At 35.8% G+C, this 20,403-nt stretch overlaps 1 protein-coding gene and 1 pseudogene across 10 annotated transcripts in view; one reads left to right on the forward strand and one right to left on the reverse strand.

Annotated features, from left to right (window-relative positions):
* Positions 1-20,403, forward strand: part of OPCML (opioid binding protein/cell adhesion molecule like) — a 1,143,910-nt gene that overhangs the window by 780,458 nt on the left and 343,049 nt on the right. The gene's annotated exons all lie outside the window — the stretch shown is intronic.
* Positions 15,278-15,396, reverse strand: LOC118603098 (annotated as a pseudogene).

Below are 20,403 nucleotides of genomic sequence, written 5' to 3' on the forward strand. Positions count from 1 at the left end.
CTAGCATATTGTCACTTTATGAACATGGCCAAAAATTGTGTATTATTCCTCTGCTTATCTGTAGCATTTGATACGGTGCTTGGCATAGAAAGATGCACATAAGTATGTGTTGAATAGATTAGTAAGTGGGAGAGTAAACTGAGCAATCCTCTATGAAAAGCCAGTGTTAAGCTACACTCTGCCTTACTGTTTTCTGATCAAGAGAACTAGGAAGAGAGGGAAGGGGTCAGAAAATAAGAACAGGGAGTAGTGGGAGTCAAGTTATGTCTGAGGACTGGGGTGATGTGTCTGCTGGCCACCGCCCCTTCCTCCCCATGAGTAGGGAGATAGTGTGGACCACTTTAGGTGTCATTCAGATTAGAGCAGCCTTTCTCTCCCTGGAGCCCTCTGTTCCTTTGCACTCTGAGCTGTTTTCTGCTCCATTTCCTCTCCAAGCCCTTAGATCACCCTCAGAGCTCTCTGCTATCTTCCACATTATCCTAGCTAGAATAAAATATAACTGTGTCTGAAAAGTACAGAAATCAAAGCTCCCCTTGGGGATTTTTTCCCCATATCACTTGTCGAATTGAAAACTGGTGTGTCCTTGAAAAGATATGTATTTCGGGCCGCAGGGGTGCTAATTTGCAAGGCCCATTACTCAAATAAAACATTAAAACAGTCTTCGATAAGCCAGTGCTCTCAGCCTGTTTCTACTCCAGCCCCAGTATCACTGACTATAGGTTTCCTGTCAAGCTTCAGAGCCCAAAGTCAAGATTTATCAATTGATATTTTAAGTTTAACTTTTACACTTTCCATTATGTCACTGAATTGCGAGTTGGGCCACAGTTCTCTAGCTTTTTGCAGGCTTCTTTTCCCTGTCCTTGAAGCTAAAGTAGAAGAAGGTGGGGTTTTGAAATATCTTCCCAAATCTTCAGTGCAAAAACTGCTGTGTAGCTGGTACATCATTAACTTGTAAACTTATTTACAGGAGGATAACTTTTCAGACAGATGCATTATTCAGTGGTATTGCACTATGTCCAACATTGTGGATAGCTTTGCGATGCTTTTTACTTATTTTTTTAAGTTAGAAATGTTTTCATTATACATAGTTTAATGCATTTGAGAGAGAACAGGGGAAAATAGAACATAGAAAAAAGAGTAGAAATCATTATCAACCATACCGACTAGAGAGTAGATAACATTTTGCTGGATATTCTTTCAGTCTCATATTATATTTTTATAGGGTCTGCATTGCACTGTATTTATGCTTTTATGCTATAATTTATTTATATATAATTCATAGTTTTTTAAAAACATGTTTAACTGTCTACATAATATTGTATTCTGCGGCTATAATTTAAATTAATCTAACCCATCTCCTATTATTGTTTACTTAGGGAGTAAACAATAATAATGATAATTTTTAATGATAATTTTTTCTATGAGACCTTTGCAGGAGAGATAGGAGAGAGTATCATTTGCACAAATGTTCCTTCCCTGTTTTGGAATTACTGGGTCAACACATACGAATGTTTTGATCGCTGTTGCCAAAAAGCTTTCCACAGGTGGAACACATAAACAAAATGGCACCCGGACAACTCTCTTTTCCTGCCTGATGTTCATATTGGTAGCTTATGGACTCAGCTGTTGAAACTGAGTGTTGTAAGAGATGAGATGGAAACCAGTTTTCTGGCCAATTCCAGATTTCTGGCTAATTCCAGATTTCTGGCTGAGCTTATCTAGGGTCTCAGGTCTGAGGTCTGAATACATCAAAGAACATAGCTTTGCTTAAGGATAGGAGACTTAAAGAAATTATTTCTCCTCTGTGTGTTAAGTTTTTTATAATGATGTAAGATCATTTTTGTAATTTAGGATTTTTAAAAAGAAAATGCTGCACTTCAGTCTCCAGGAAAGCAGTTTCTATTTATAATGATAAAACATGCTTATTTTGTAAAGTTCTTAGAGTTTCTTATTGCATATTGGTTAGAAGAGTGTAAAGATATTCACCTTATTGATAAACTAGATGATTTCTTACCAATCCCTTCCTGAAAACTGGAAAAGGTAATTGTAATTTAGAGTAATTACCAGAAAGTATTGCACCTGTAGAATTAGAAGACATTATTTCAGAATCTTGGGTGGATTCAATAATGAATCGGAAAATAAAGCACATGATGAATTACGACTCGTGTCATTATAATTTTATGATAAAGCATCTTGTTCTGAGTGACATTACATTTTTAGAATGAAATAATGACTGCTCTCTCAAAATGTTAAAGGAACTCCCCAATTCTTTTACTCTCTCAGATAGAAGAGAGAAAACAAAGGAAACAGAAATGCAGTAAAGGAGGAAGAAATGCATATGCCTTTTTAAATGAGAACATGCTGGATGTGAAAAACACATGCAGACCCTGGTCCTGGAAAGCAGAGATGAACTTTGTTTAATTACTACACTTTTAGAGAGAGATGAGCATCTCTTACACCAGCAATGAAGAGAGATGTGCTTTAAGCTGATTTGGGCTAGCAGGATTTAAAATTCTATTATATAACTTTTTTTTTTTTTTGTAAACTGCATGTCATTTCCTCTCTCATTCCCTGACTGCCAGGCTGCCCAGTGCCAGAGCTTCACATCAAAACTGGGAACCCTGCAAGAAGCAGGAGCTGAAATTGCTTTTTGGTGGGCCCGATTTCATGCTGAGCAGGAAGCAGCAGCTCAGAGATGAATTGGAAGGCCACGCTTGTCAGCGAATGAAATGTGATGAACCTCAGAGTTTTATTGACATGCGGCAGCAGAGCTGGCAAAAGCAGCTGGCGCTGTCTTCTTAATCCCGTGTTCTTGGGGGTGGGAGTTTGACCCAATACTTTCTGTTAGAAATGATACATATTTATTAGACTATGCAGCTTGAAAGAGGGAAAAGACTGTGCCCAGTGTCAGACACTATCGCAACCAAACCTTTCTTTTATTGAAATAAATACAGACAATTTCACGATGACAGCTCTTCTACCAAAGGGGAGCTTTATTAAGTGGTGACCTTCATTCTCTCCATGGAGACAGGCAAGCTCGTGTCTGACCACTTGTTGGGGAGGAGGGATGTGGGGGACAGGTGGGGGCACCTGTGGAACACTTATAGGTTTTGAGAAAGCCAGCCTGAAGCTCTGAGTAGCCTGCAGTTCTGCTAATTATATTCATCTTCCCATTCTCCTCTACAAAATCAATTGCAAACAACATCCTATCTCATTTTCTAAGGTACATTTCTGCAAGACACAGCTGCACTACTAACCCTTCCCTCCTCTCCAGGAATAGTTCCCTGCTACTACCTTATGGGACAAGAGCTTTAAGAGGGAGGAAATACAAAGAGGAGATACATTAAAAATTAAGTAATTCATCCAGATTATTTTCAAATAGGCTCTGCCAATTGTGAGGGCTAGAACAAATTCATATATTTAAGGTAGACTGTTATTGATATTTTGGTAGAATATTCATTGTGTAAGCTATTCTTTACATATAGCATCATTGTATATGTCTTTTTGTTATTTTAAGAGAGACCTGTTGACATGGAAGGAGTAGGGGCAAGAAGGGTAGATCGCTTTGTTTGTGAACTTGGACAGCTGACCCTGAACAACACAGGCTGGAACTGTGTGGATCCGCCTATACATGGATATTACAATACTGTAACTATGCTTTCTCTTTCTTATTTTATTGCAACAATCCATTATGTAACACATATAACAAAGAAAATATGGGTTAATCGACTGTTTTTGTTATTGGCAAGGCTTTTGGTCAATGGTAGGCTGTTAGTAATTAAGTTTTTGAGGAGCCAAAAGTTATACTTGGATTTTTGACCATGGCGTGGTCTGCACCCCTAACCCCCACACTGCTCAAGGGTCAACTGTATATACCATATGCATGGCATAAGTGTTCACATATATAATATATACTATGTGTGTGTCACACACACACACACACACGCACACACACACACACACACCACACACACACACACACAGTGATGCTAGGTGGTTTATGATTCCTACAGGATGTCACCTCAAAAAACTCTGCCAATTGTTGACTCTGTTTTCCTGGGAAAGTTACTAACATTCTCTGAGCCTAAATTTCATAAACTGTAAAATGAACATAATATCTAATTCAAGGGACTAATATTAGAATAAAACCCAGGTGATTTATTTTAAGTTGATTTATAAATTTGTGTCAGTTCTAAAACCCTACCTAATACTCATATGCAGGAATCAACACCCCATTATATGTTTTGGGCAGTTTTATCTATTATTCAAGTGTGCTTTCTTGTATTTGTCCTATTTCTGTGTCATTCTTTGGTGTTCTTTCCCTTTTTTTCACATTTTGAGATTCTTTTGAGGCTTCGCATCAGTTTATCATTAATGTTAATCGAGTACCCCTTCTGCAGAAAAATGTTTGTGGGTATGTTGAGAGAGAAAAACAATAAATGATGGATTGGTTTTCCTAAAACACCCCTATCATTAGGCTATCCCTTTGATACTTACATTAAGTCCACATTTTATTATGTGGCCTTCAATGTCCTCCCAAGCAGATCTCATTCATCTACTAACCTCTCTGTCCTTGGTGTTGATTAAGCCTTGGACAATTCTCCCTCTCTCCCTCTCTTCCTTCCTCAACTTCTGTCTCCTCTTCACCCTCTTCAACATTTAAAATCTATCTTTAATTGTGCTTCCTTCATGAAACTTCTCATGATTTCTTTAGCCCCTCTTCACCTCTCATTTTCTGGTTCTTCAGTTACTTTTAGAGTCAGTCCCAACATTGGCTCTTAGACAACTAAGCAGTTAATGAATTAATTGTTTTATCATTCCAACCAGACAGCAAACAACTTCTGTCAGACCCAAGTCTTACATATCTTCATATTTCTCTTATAATGTATGCCAACACATTGATCATAGTATAGGTATTTTACTGATTGATTATTTTAGTGATGGGACAACTTCCACCTTCGAGATATTTGTATCCAAATTAATACTGTAAACCTTATACTGTAAATATTATATTATTTTATACTTTGTCATTGATTAGTTTTTCAATTGAAACAAACAAAAAAAACCCCACTGGACTTAATAGACAACTGTTTCTTACTCTTTCGGTCTACATCAAATTCTAGTCCACTTAAATTCGTTCTACATGAAGTTCATATTCTACAAAAATATTTGTGGCTTTGGCCTCCTCATTTTTAGCAAGCTTCATATATGACACCAGTGTATACCAGAGCTGGAGAACCATGACAATATGTCCATTGTGTCCTAGGTTACAGGTGGGAAATATTTCTGAAATTACTGGTTATATATATTAACAAATATTTAGTAAACACAACCAGTTTTAATTGAGATAATGTTGCATGGTAATTTATTTTAAATGTGTCCATATACCCCCATTAAAGTGAACTTGTATTACAAACAATGCCTGCTTGAGGCAGGGTTCACTCATGAAAGCCCAAATTAGTGGGAAAAACTGTAAGGAGATAAAGGATATCCACATAGCCTCAATGTATCTCTCCACGATGTATATTAGTCATTGTGTTGTTTTTAACAAATCACAATATTTTGCTATTCTTCTCTCCAAGTAGTGGAGCCTAATTCCCTCCCTCAGAGTGTGAGATGGACTCAGTTACTGTCTTCTAATTAATAGTGCAGAAAGGGAAAAATTGTGACTTTTCAGTGGAGAAACTTGACAGATATCACTTTACCAAGTGACTAAATTTGACATTACAAGTAATGCCGAGTGTATTTCCTATTCCCTCTGATATGATGTAATGAAGCTCATTAGCATCCGAGCTAACCATCATGAGGAGATATCAGACAAACCCAAATTTAGGTACATTCTACAAAATACCTAGCCATCACTATCCATAGTCAAAGTTGTAAACGACAGGAAAAGACCACAGGTACTGTCACAGATTAGAGGAGACTTAGAAGACATGACAACTAAATACAGTGTGGAAGAGTCGATGCAGTCCTAGACATCAGTGGAAAAACTGGGAAAATGTCAGTACAATCCGTACTTTAGTTAATAGTATTGTACTAAAGTTAGTGTCTTAGTTTTGATTATTGTAACAAGGTTTTAGAAGATGTTAAGTGAAAGGTTTACAAGAGTTCTCTGTATTATCTTTGCAACTCTTTTATATATCTAAAATTATTTCAAAATAAAAAGCTTTTTAAAAATATGAAGAAAAAGAATTCCTGCTGGAAAGGCTTCACCCTTTCTCACAAACTACACTGGCTGCTGACCTGTTTCCATCAGACAAGTGAAAGGTGCTCCACAAATGCAGGTGGAGACAAGGGGTTATCAGCTGTGCATTATTGATGAATATCACTGCAGGAGGTTAGAGCACAGCTTGCCAGAAAATTCTGGAGAAGGAAGTGACAACTAGTGAGTTTCCCTTTATGTTTCTTAAATGCCTACCATGTTTATTTGAAGAAAAGTGAAACTATATGACCCACGAAGCTAAAAATAAAAACTCAAGTCAAGGGACAGATGGCCATTTCATTTAAATATGCTCAATATGGAATGAGCATTCAGAAAAAAATATTGTTGTGTTAAAGTATTGTCTTCTTTACTTTTTAAAATATATTGTGATATTGGTTACCATATTGTTTGTGTAAGAAAAAGTATTACTATTGTGTCTAATTTTTAGAGCTATCTGGATATACCTTATTCAGGCTCACGGAGAAAATTTTCTAGTTTCACTTTATTTTCTAATTAATGAACTTTCAATGTTTCCCAAGGAGCAAAAAATATATTTATCTTCTCTGACCCTTTCTATTGTTGAAGTCTGGGTAAATCAATTGTACCCCAATAACACCAATGAGGAAGAGAGATCTAGGTGACTTTTACCTCCTATATCTACTGTGTCTGATTTTCATTCTTTAGTTAACAGTTAATGTTGTCCTTTGATCACAGCTCAGTATAAGAAAATAACAATGATTATTTTAGCATCCCAAATTATATCCTAAATAGAAAAATCTGTACATATGGAAGTGCCATTGATTTTTAAGATTTTTTCTCCTATTTTTTGTGATACTGCCATGTGACTACAGTAATCCCACTCTATTTGAGGAATTTTGGACTACAGAGGGAAGAAAAGTGGTATGTTCAGGAAAATAAAATGTTAATTTCTCTAAGTGAAATTATTAACCTTTGTGATCATGAGGACTGGAGGTCATATAACAAGAGTCAGAAAGAACTGGAGAAGTTCTTCAGTCTACCCATTCGACATAGAAATCTGTTTTTTAGTATTTCTTGCATAAAGGTTCATTTAGCTCCCACTTTAATATTCACTGTCACAGAAGCACACTATAAATAATAGTGCCTCAAAATAAGAGCACATTCCAACATAGTACATCTCAATAGTTATATTTTGGCTAAATATAAATTGGCAGTTTCTGTCATCCTTGAAATTCTACCTATTGGCTTTGCTTATTTCCTCTGAATTAAGTCTTCTTTCTCTTTTACTTGACAGCCCTTCTATTTGAAGAGACCTGTCATACATGCCCTAAGACGAAGTTCAGGTTCAATATCTCCAGTTATTTTCTGATTCCTTCAATAACATGATTTCAAGAAACATGAGTATTTATTAATATTTCTCTTTGAAAGCACTACTCAGAATTGAATACAATTTGAATCATCATTATTTAGTGTGCAATATGATTGTACATATTAGATTTGAAAGATACATACACACTTATAATATATATTAGGAAATGACATATAAGGAATGCTACAGATGGCTTTATTAGGGCAATTAATCTCGCTTTGTTAAACAATTCTGCATATTGTTTAAAACAATATCCCTTTAAACTATTTCTCAGACATATCCCTGAATAAAGCAATAATGTAGCTATATAGGAAGTCCTCGTTCGTGTGCCCTATTTTTGTTCTCATCAGTTTGGAGTGTCTAGGGAGATATCATTTGATATATTCATGTACAAATTTGTTATATGAGATCCTGTACCTAAAGTGCCTAGCCGAATGCTGGCAGATACTAGGTATTCAATAACAGTTAGCTTCTTTCATCCTCCTAATTTCTCTTCTTGAGCAATAATATCATTTATTCCTTGGTCTCCCACAGTCTGCTGGAGCTAATGAAAGGCTAGAGCATATGTGTTTGTTGCCATCTGGTTCTGGGATTCCAGTGGGCCTTGGCTCTGAAGATCATTGATATAACTCCATAGATTGCTGTGACTAAGTTCTCTCTGATGCAATGCATCATCTGTTCCATTAGCTCTGTCAATTTTCCAGTCATCTCTCCCTCAAAACCTGTTTGATCCTTTTACCTGTGGAAACAGTATCTGACTATTTTATCATCTGGCTATTTCAATTAAATTACATTTAAAAAGCATACAGTAAGGTTAAAAATGATCACTATATCACTCCAACTTTCTTCCATCCCCAGAAGGTTAATTGAAAGGCGGCCATCTTGGCGACGTTTAGACAAATGAGGATAATTATGTGTTCTCCAGCTCTTTGAGAGGTTAATTGCTTAGATGTACAAAGCCTTGAAGAACAAAGAAGGAATAAATCAGAAGCAGACTATGATCTGATAATGTAATTTGGTATATTCATGTACAACTTAAACAAATAAACCCCTAATTAGATGAACTCATTCAGTTGCATGAATACACTGCCAGTATACCATGGTCAGGCACCCCAAAATTGTGCACTTCATTCAGAGGCCTCTGAGAGGGAGGGGCAGTGGTAAAGCTATGCAGAATTAAAGTGGGGGCTTCCAGGGCATGGCATGAGGAGCTCGCATAATGGAATTTTGCTATGTTATATTGATATCTTTTACCTCTTAATTAGTGGGTCAACTTCTGCTGGCCTCTTCAAGTACATCTCTCTTATTTTCTTCAGGAGACATCATTTTTAACAGCTAGGGAGAAGGTGAGGGAGTAGCATGAAAAATCACTCTAAAAAGCGGGAAAGGGCACCTATGCCTGGCACAGGGGAAGAGAACTGAGACTCCTGGGACTGTCGCTCTTAACTACCACTGTTTTTCCATCCACTTTTGTTTAGGGTGAGAGAAAGCCTTAGAATAGGGTCACATGATGGCCTCTAGCAAGAAATTTACAATGCATTCAACTTTTTTCCCCTTTACACTTAACTGTACATACATATTTATGAAGAACTGGACTGATACTGCAGTATAACTAGTTTGGGGTTTCTCCGTTATTAGAAATGTAAATTTCTTTTCACATTGGGTTTCATCCATGAATTGAAAGTTCTGAGTGCTTTATGTGATTAATTTTATTTACCAGCAGGTCGCACATTTGTTATTACAACTATGGAACTGACCTTTAGTGTTAGGTATTCCCAAAGCCAGAATATGACAAACTTCTTGGTAACATGTTTATTATTGTAATTATTATTATTATTATTATTATTATTATTATTATTATTATTTGAAGAGAAACTATTTGTCTGGGTTAATACTGGGCTGTCTATATTCCATAAGTGTGAAGATATAAAGAAAAGGCTTGGGAAAAAAATTAGCACAATTGCTTTGTGGGTGAACAGTTTATTCCTCTGTTTTCAGTCCCACTTCCTGCCTTCCATACCTTCAGTCTTGAGCCACTCTGAAATTTAGCTCAACAAGCTCACATCCCTGCTAGAGCACCCATGTATGGTATGGCTACTTTTACTCTATGTTCATCTTTCTCTATGCTTTCAGAAGTTGACTGAAATTCTTGATCTGTTTATGATTCCTCCCCTATTCTCTCTGATATTTTGTGACTATTCCTTTCATTTTCTCCCCTTTACTATCATCTTAATGAAGTGTCAAGAAGGAGAAGTAACTAATGCATGTACTTAGTGAGATTACCTCAATCCAGAAGCTCCTAGTTTAGGTATACCTAGCTTGCCCGAGAAATAGGTTTCCCTCATTTTTTGTGTCATTAATTAAATATACTGTGCACACAAACTTGCCAGGTACTTTTCCCCATGTAACACTAAGCCTAGACTCCACTAATGAAGTTATTCAGTCCTCTATTGAAAATCCTTTAGTATCTCACTATGTCCTTCAAAAATAAAGCCCACACTTTTTAGTGTGTTATATAAGTTATCATTCAAACTCACCTCTTCCTTTCCCTGGTCCATTGTCCATGGCACACTGAACTGCACAATTTCATAGTTATACTCTTGCCATTTCACTTTTGATTATAGCCTTTTTTTTTTTTTTTTTGCCTAGAACACACCATATCTTTACTTCCCTCTTCTTCACCACATTAACTGTATTCATCCTTTATGGATCATATAGCATATTATATTTCAGAAAGATTTTCTTATCTACCACACCCAGAAAGTACAGGCGAAGTGCTAAGGTGCTGTGCTTCCAAAGAACAAGCTATTTTTCTGTTTCTCTCTTTCTTTTAATCTCTCTCAATTATTCTTTTTCTCTATATCTTTCATAACTTTCACCATATTTCATCTTAGTTGATTTGTATATGTAGCCGTAATCCCGTCAGCATGTCAGAGAAAAGACACATTGCCTCAGCTGAGGTTGTATTTGCCTGCTAGTAACAAAACCTGAAAAATGTGGCCAAACCGAATAGGAGCTGATTCTTGTCAATAAAGAATTATAAAGGTGTGCTTTACAAAGCTAGGAAGGGGCTTTCTTCTGTTACTAATATCCCAGGCATCGTCTTTTTTTCCTCTATGTTACCTATAGTCTATGGTTTTCATTCTAACTCATCATTTCCTGATCTCAAGATGCCTGCTCCTAATCCAACCTTTATTTTCACTCCAGACCAGAACGAAAATAAGGAAGGAAGGAGAGAATGGCAGCATTTGGATCTGAAAAGTAAAATTTATATAAAATTCAGATAAAATCAGTAATAATGCCAATATTCCTTGGCCAACTTCTATCTACTTCTCATTGGACAGAATTGAGTCACATTATCATCTCTGACTAGAAAAGAAAGCCTAAGGAGACACATGTTTTAGCTAGGCACATTGCCACTTTGAGCAACACTGGGATTCTTTTAGTAAGGAAGAAAGGAAGAAAGGATATTGGAAAACTATTATCAGTATCTAGCATACAGGTTTTGCTTAATTTTGTATCTTTTTAACTTAGCACCCTATCTGGCACATAGCAGGTACTCATTAAATATTTATAGAAAAATAAATAGATTTTAAAACGTGAAAGGAACCTTGTTTTATTGGAGAGGGAATTTGAACTCCAAAGTGTTTAAATGACTGCACCAAGGTCCATTACTACAAGTGACAGAGCTGTGGGAAGTTCTTGGAACAAATTCAAATGTAGGAATAAACTCTTGCAGCCATTCTATAAGTGAGTCTAGTTTGTAGTTTAATTTATGGAACTAGTCTGGTATGATAGGCTAGGATAATGAGTCATGTAGGCTTTGCTGTTTGAGTTTAAGATTCTTATTATTGGGTCAAGACAATTTCCATCCAGCCTCATAGGACTCCTATTTCCATGCTGGAACCAAATAACTCAGAGATGACTCTTTAGATGTGTCTGCTTCCCTCTCTGTAGGCCCTTGATTATTTCTAGCCCAATAAAAGAGAATGGAATCTTAATTTCTAAAGGAAAATAAAAACAAATTATAGTAAGCCTTAACAAGAAGGAAAAGGTGGTGGCCTGTCACCACTCTACTTCCTCAAATGGGTTATTTGATTTTGCTTAATTGTTGGTGAAATTTTCTCAAATTGGCAATTATAATCTGAAGCTGATTGCTTACCCAGGTAATTTACAGATTTTGCATTTGGCAAGAATGCTTCATAACACTTCCCATGAGTATGATTTTATTATTTTTCAGCTAAGTTTTCCTTTTTGTATATATTCTATGTTTGGAGGGTGTTGTTACTTTTGCCCACAGGAAGTTTAGGTGCTAATTCTATTAGCTGTATATTTCTGATGAAATTAAGATTTTTTTTGTTTGTTTTTTTTTTGTTTTGTTTTGTTTTTATAATTTGTTTTAAACAATTTAGAGACCCAGAGGAATCGATTAGGTGTTCCCCCAAAGCAAACTAAATAATTGGATTAAAATAAAAATTTATCAAAATTAGTTGCAGAATATTAGCAATAAGTTATAGTTTTTTGGTTCTGATGAAGGATTTTAAGAGGTAACTATTTTTATGCTGTCTCCTGCCTTCTATTTTTAACAGTCTCCCTACTCACTCCCTTCATCAGTCTGGTCTGAAATCAAAGTTTAATTATCCTTATTTGCTCTTATACTATGCATTATGATAGAGTTTATCCGGTAGTCCAGCTGTTTTGAAGATAATTAGTCAAGAATTCAACCTGCTATAAAATAATCCTTCTGGGCAAAGAGCTGGGGACATAAGACATATTCTTCAGTGATACCAAATTCTCCATTACTCATACTAGTCACAGATTTTCTGTCTGAAGTCAAATATTGTGAATTGCACTATCAAGTTAAGGGTTTAAATTGCAAAGAACAGAATACATTGTTCATAAGTGTTTGTTTTAGGAAAATATATTCTATCCATTTGCTGGGACCTTTAAACTCAATGAAGAAAGTTGATCCATGGTCCACTTCAATTCAATAATTAATCGATTTTTTTAAAAAAAGTTTTGTATGAACTTGTGTGGTAGAAGACACCTTTGCACATAAATGTTGGGGATGTCTGCTTTGTTTAATTATTCATTCAGTAAACATTTATGGAGCACCTATTATGAGCCAGGATCCATTCTAACCATCCAGAATGAAATTGTGAACAAGATTTACTAGTCCTTGTCTTCAGGAAGCTTAAAAAGTAGGTGGGATTATGTTACTGTGGCTTCTTTCCTATGGCACTGAAATACCTCCCTTAGGTGGATAGTTTATTAATTTTCCAGTGAAGAGGCCAGCTGCCTCTCAGTCTGAGCCTGAATAGGAGGGTAACATGGTCAAGCCCTTTTTAATACAGCTTACTAGTTTCATCTGTCCTTTGTACGCTATGCTGTAGCTTAGAGGAAAACCAGCCAAGCCCCCAAAATATGGCTGATCCTATAAAAACAAGAGCAGAATAGCAATGAATGTTAATTACAAGCACTTAATTGCTACACCCATTTTATAGGGAGGAAATGTACTGCTGGACATGCCAAAGCTTCTCCTACATTCTTTGTGAACAATGGCTTAGTCTTTCTATAGCATCTCAACAAGGAAGAGGAGCAAAAGGCAAACTTGATCTTCCTATTGAACTTCAGGTTCTTGAATTTTCAGGTCTGCTAACATTGCTTGCAATAAATGATGCTTTTCTTCTGCTGCTTTTGATTGAAGAACACTAGAAATCAGTTGGGGAGCAGGTGCTACATTGTGTTAGATTAACACTGATTGAATTCTTACACAGCCAGCTGATTGAAGCACGTGTTCTGCAAGCTTATGATTCTGCAAACACTAGGTTGCAAGCAGGAGGATATTTTGCCATATCATGTCCCTTAATCAACACCTTCAAATCTATCAATACTGTCAGCCGAAGCTTAGATTCCTCAGCCCACTCTGAAATAGCATCCTAGGCTGGTCACAAGAACAAAAATGGATCTCTGGGAGAAAAGGGAGAACTGGTTTTAATTTTTTTTTTCCTTCTCATGCTGAGTAGATGAACATTTAAATCGTGAAAATAATCAGATGTTCATTAGACTTGGTAATGATACTGGATGGGCATGGGCTTTTATTCTCCATGTAACAGCCTCTGATTTGATAACAGTATAAAAAATATGAGTTATTGGCACAAAAGCTTGAAATGCCCCATGAGAATGCACCAGGTGTTGTCACTGAGATGGCTGGGCCAGCACCGGACATGTGAGGAGATGTTCAATGACTGTTATCCTACATTTTAAAGATGCACTTTACATAAGCTCTGTGACACTTTAGAGCCCATCCTGCTGGGAAAGGAAATGGAGTTAGTTGCTAGGAGAAATAACGCAGAGGTAGACACAATTGCAAAGAGGACTTGGAGAATCCTGTGAAAACCAACAGACCATTTTCACAAGGACTTCCATCTAGTTTTAAATTGGCCCAGCAGGCTCACTAGCAGTTCTGGTTGGAGAAGGGAAAACCAGGAGGTATTTATCCATGACTGAAATATCTTCTTGCCATTGAATGTATGCTGGTCTATTATTTATTTATTCATTTTTATTTCATATATTTAAATGTTTTTCATCAAGTATACATTATCTAACATATAAAATGATCTTAACTGTAAAAAAATTATCTGTGCCTCGGTTTCTTTCTACATAAGTGGGGATTCTGATAAGATGCATCTCAGGGTTGTTATGAGGCATGCGTAGTTCAATATCTGCCACTTAGTGAGCCCTATGTTTGATCTTATCAGTGCTCTAAAGAGAGAATGAATCAAACTTAAAGGTTCTGTAATACCTTTCCCATGTTGTCCTTATACATATACAATTTTCTACATGGAGGTCTTATAGTTTCTTAGAACATTTTGTTTTAAACTAACAGTTGCTTTCCAGCTAAGTCTTACATCATAGTCTAAACTTCTGTTGGTTAGGCTCGAAGTGAAGCTAGACTATCAATATGCCAATGCTATGGCCCTGGTCTCTCTTTATCTGTTCTCTAAGCCAGAATATCACACACACACACACACACACACACACAATCGAACATGCCATACACCCATAATATTTAATTGACTCATTGAAGAGATCCATGTATTATCAGTAGAAAGATAAAAGAATGGCTTGGCACAACAACTACTACATTTTCCTCCTTTCAGCCTTAAACACTGGTATTCAGAGAGGAAGTAGTAAGCTAATTATTCCAAGCAAAAAGCTTCTTTTAAACTTTCCTCTGACACTCTCCTATACTGATGTTATTGCACTAATAGACACTGGGAGATTTCAATATATTGTCTAAACCACGGGTCCTCAAAATGTGCTTCTTATGCCAGCAGCATCAGCATTACCTGGGAACTTGTTAGAAATGACTGTCCTTTGGCACCACTCCAGGCCTATTGATACAGAAACTCTGGGAGTGGGACCCAGTGATCTTTAAATAGACCCTCCAGATGATTCTCATGCACACTGAAGTGTGGGGACCACAAGCTTAGGTGAAGTTGAACCCTACATTTTGATTGATATACTAAGGCCTGGGCCATTGTGATTAGGTGTTTGTCTCATATAGGGTCAATGAAATTTGTTTGATATTCTGTTTCTGTTTATATACCTGTCAAATGTCATAGGGCAAGTCATTTTTTCTCAGCATTAGATAGGAACACTTCTATAACTTTTTTTCCTGCAAATGTTAACTAAAGTTATTTTGCACATTTTCTTTTTTACGTCTACAGCACCTGGTATTCCTAGGTTGTCTCCCATCCAAGGACTAACCAGGCCCAAACCTGCTTAGCTTCTGAGATTAGGCGAGATCAGGCACATTCAAGGTGGCATGGGCATAGACCAAATTCTGCACATTTTAATTCTCTCTTAACTTTATAAAGTTAGCTTGGCAAAAGAAAATAACCCAATCCATTGATACATTTTATGTAACTTATCTCATGAGACAGAATTTCTTTTAAGGTTCAGCAACTCACACAAGATCTCACAAGGAAGTAAATGACCAAGCTGGCTGTGAATTCATGTGTACTAACTACATTGACTGTGTTCTTGAATGCTACGCAATTCTGCTTTTCATACCCATGACACCTCCTTACTGCCCTTCAGAATCCGGTTGTTAATTATGATTATGATTATGATTATGATTATAATTATTATATTATTATTATTATAATATAGTCAAAAATATAGCTAAGGAAATTTTCTCAGTCAAAAATATAGCTAAGGAAATTTTCTCCTGAGCCATCCCTGACTTCAAGTCTACCTTTGAACCACTGCATAAGGATGGTCGCATGTATTTTCTCTTTCATTATCTTAGCTGGGAATGGGTTCTCAAATCACAATTGTGTCAGTATGCAGAGAGTCTTTGCCCTACCCTTCTGGAAAAACAAAACAAAACAAAACAAAACAACAACAAAAAACACTTTTGTTGACCACAGAATTTGGACAGTCTTTGCTCTTTATAAACTATTATTCCAAATCAATAAGGAAAAATGGAGGGGCTTATTCCTAGTGAGGAGACCTCACTACATAATCCAGTGAAAATCCTAATGTAACGGTCAAATTACCCTTCAAAATTTAAATGACTTTATTGAGCACTTTCCTCATATATTCTGAAAATAGCCCAAAACTTGTATTAAAAATAATTATGGAGATGTACTTTAAGAGTGAAAAAGCAGTGTTAGGATTTATTACGTGTCACATATAATCCATGGGACAGCTCAGGAGTACAAAGAACAGGCAACTCATTTTACTAACACATTGTTTCTCAGATAGACAAAAAGGGTCTCTTTTTTTACATTTCAAAACTATTAGACAATATGTTCATGTGCTGAAAATGAAGCTTGTTTCAACTTAATATAAATTTATCTAGTACCAAATCCATCAAAAATAGTGATACCATTATTTTCAGGCTGCATTAAATATAGTATTGTTCCTTGAAAGAGGTTATAAAGACAAATTCTAAATCATAGGTACTAATTCAAAAGGTCTTGACAATCCTTGCCTCTAATACCCTGATATTTCAGATGAGATAACTGAGGCCCAGAAAATCTCTTTAATTTCCCAAGGACACACATCTAGTTTTTGGCAAAGTCAGGACTATGTCTCAGCCACCAGTTCAGTGGTCTCGTTCTCTCATTTCATCATTTACTGCCTGATCGAAGAAAAAGAGCGAAGAAAAGTATGTTTATCCATTCACTTTTCTTCTTTGTAGAAAGTTTATGCTGTATCTTTAGTATACTAGAGGATTTTTTTAAATTTAGCTTTTGACAAAAATTATGGGAAAAAAATTGTATGATTGCTCAACAGAAAAGCAATAATAATAATTATTATATATGTTCTTTATCCCCACAGGACAACATTTTTAAATTTCTTTTTTAAGAATCTTTACAAACTTTATCTCTATTAAAGAAATAGGTTGTAGAATTATCATTTCCAAGCTAGGAAAAATGAAAACCAGACTGGTTAAGTGTCTTTGTGTAAATGGCACAGCAAGTTATCTATAGATTTTTAAAGTCTCTTAGAATGCGTTACACATTAAATCACATTAAATCACAGAGAGCTCAATTTGCAAAGCAAATTAGTAGAATATCTGTTTTATATCAAACATTTAACTTAAAAAAGTCTAGCCCTCTGCTTTTCAGAGAGAATGGAAGCAGTTGCATGCAAAAGAATGTGACTGATGTAAATTAGACTGAAGATATTACAAGAACCAAATCACTTGCTAAATACTTGGTACTTAGTACTTCAATTTGGAAGTTGATTTTGTGACAAACAGGAGAGTTGCTTTCAGATGGAAAACACTATGATATGACATTAAATGGTGAGATTAAGATGGGAGAAACTCATTTAAATATGAGTTCAGCTTTTAATTCCCTGAGTATTTGAGAGATTAAAAAGGAAAGAATAGAAATGAGAGAAATTAAAAAAAAATAGTTTTCTGTGCTGAAGAAAGGCTGTAGTTTAAGTTTTGTTAAAGAACATAGAATTTGTGTCATAGATCTCAAATCATAAATCAATGCTACAACACTTCTTGGTATTTAGATGAAATTATATATATATATGTAGCTTAAGGCAGAGCAGTTTATAAGAACTACATAGATTGGGAAATGAAGTCCAAGCCTTTAGCAGAGCATCGAAATCAACATAATACTTAGTACGGCAAAATTAACATTAATGGGATAAAGCTAAATCAAGTAAAATTTGGTCTCATAGTGAGAAAGAAAAATTCCTAATGGTGATACATAGGAGACAGTAAAATAATTTTCTAAGAGCACTGCCATTCTTCTTATTAATTAGTTTTTATCATGTGCCTACATTTATAGTAGATCTTATTTAAAATAGAAATTGTTACAGTTCCTGCCCAATGAATCTACAATATTTGTATGACTGTTGAAATTGAAATATAGGCTTCTACTAGTGAGAAGTATCTTAGGGAATAACTGAGTAATATTAAAAATACTCCAAATATTCAGAATGGCTATCTGTTTTCCTGCAGAGAAGTCAGCAAATCATCTGATTATCTGAACAACAGTCTTTTTGACTGATCTCCTTTAAGGAGTGTTTCCCTCTGAAAATGAGTTTTGAGTGGGAAGGAAATATTACTGATGGACTTATAAGTAATGTGTCCAGGTTAAGACATCCAAAACATCACTATGAGAAAACAGAATACATAGTGACACAAACATAAACTTTTAACAGTTTTAGAAATTTGGGATAAATGGACAGCTTATGAAACATTCTTGGGACACCGGAGAATAGGAACAAATATGCTCCTACTGAAGTGTTTTCAGTAGCAAAGGAATTGGAATAGTAAGAGGAATCTCCACTTTTGTTCTAGAGAATCCACGTGCTGGCCACAAAGTGTTTGCATAGTTTGGTGGTTTAAAACATCTTCACATTTGGAGTAGGGGTTTGAGGATTGGAGAGGTAATTATTTGGCCAATGAAATTCATCAGCTTGCATCATTTGCAAGTTAATAAGTTAGTTTTGATAGACTCCAGTGTGTTCTTCTCCATCTTCCTCAGTAGTTCTTTTGGTGAGGACAGATCAGACCTTCCTTGATTTAGTCAGTCATGGGTGAGAAAACCTAGAGAAGATCGTTGTGAAAACTCCATTTTCCAATGCAAGGCATTGTGATTTCTGTCTTCATTTTCAGTGTTGTATTTGGAATTGCCATGTTCCCCAAAGGCTAGTTGCACAGTCTGAGTTAAAATTGATGATCCACACACATCTGCTTCAGGGAACCCGGGACCAGCACCTGAAGGACAGTCTGATGCTGATCAACCAGAAATAGACCAGAAGGTTTGGAGAGAGATCACAGATGGACCGGCATCAAGGAATGGACAGCTCTATAGGTTAGGTAGACAATAAAATGACAGCAAGTGGAAATAGGCATTAAGTGAAGATGTTTTATGCCCATGATTCAAAATAAATACCAAGTAGAACAATGATAGAGGCCCAAAGGAAGTTGCTGCTCCTTTTGGGATCCCTTGTATAAAACCCCTGTTACACACTGCAGATGTCATTGAACCCCAGGCTAATTTAATGATTTACATTGTTGAGAAAGGATTAGTGAAACTTCCCATTTCAATGGTCTGTTCCTAATTTGCATCTTTAATGAGGTGGGATCCAAGCCAGGTTCTGCTCCTTTGTGTTTATTTTGCAGGAACTGTGTTTATTTCTGATAATTACAAATAAATCTTTCTTCCTTTTCTCAAACTGTCTGAATAAAAGATGTTGGGAGTATGTTAACTCCATAGCTAGAATAACTATCAAAAAAAGCTAGAAGTAAAATCCAATTATAACTCTATCAAAATGTAATTAATGTTTTCTTCTCAAAGAGGATGGTTGCTACATTTCATTTTGAAACATTTGTCTTCTTCTTTGTAGTTTCTTGCAGCTTGTCTAAGAGAAACTTACACCACAGGGAGCAGTGACTCCAAACCAGGATGTCATGACCGGGTGTGTCATGAAAAATGATAGAACTGGGGGAAATGTAGGTTAGAAAGTACTAAAGCCTAGACTTTAAATTTGATGAAGCAGCTCTCTGATTCATCTTCAAAGAACTCAGAAAACCAAAGCAAATCTCTCAAAGTTGACTAATTTTAAAGGTCTGTCAAAGAAGCAAGGGAGAAATGTTATATGTATTTCTGAATTCAACTAAGACCGATGCCATTTAGAAGTATTTAAAAGCCATTTCAATGACCACCGAAAATGAAAAAGAGAAATTTTGTTCTCATCTATTGCAATAGATAACTGGTGTGGAGATGGTGGGGCAAAATGAAACCTCATTATGAATTTTTTTTTTGAGCAAGTCTAAGCCAAAAATACTCATCTAAAAGTTCCATCTAATAGCTGTACAACTTTTGAGCTCAAACTGTTATTTTTTTTTTCCCGTATAACTTTAAGACAAATGAGAAATTCAAGTGAAGAAAATCAACCCAGGGGAGACATTCATCATCCTACGAGAGTGACCATAAAGTTATTTATTTGTCTGTGTGTTGTTAGTTTTTGATAAAATACACACCAACAGCAAATCTTCACAAGAACAAAGATTTTTGCTCATTCTTCACCTCTTTTTCTGTGCATACATAGATCATGTCTATCACATAATAGGCACTCAAGACATATTTGTTAAATTAATGAATCCACTGGCTTTATAAGTACAATCTTTATTTTCATAACAGGACTAGGGGCTTTTACGTCTGTTGAGGTGAAAAAATATAAATTACAGTTCATAGAAGGCAAAAATTAATTTAGATTTAATATCTTTGTCTCCTGTAGAAATGGCTTTATCTTCTTATGTGTCAATATAGCCAGCTTTCTATTAAAGACATGAGATGTAACA

Source organism: Rousettus aegyptiacus, unplaced genomic scaffold, assembly GCF_014176215.1.
Source record: "Rousettus aegyptiacus isolate mRouAeg1 unplaced genomic scaffold, mRouAeg1.p scaffold_m13_p_5, whole genome shotgun sequence".
Taxonomy (NCBI): domain Eukaryota; kingdom Metazoa; phylum Chordata; class Mammalia; order Chiroptera; family Pteropodidae; genus Rousettus; species Rousettus aegyptiacus.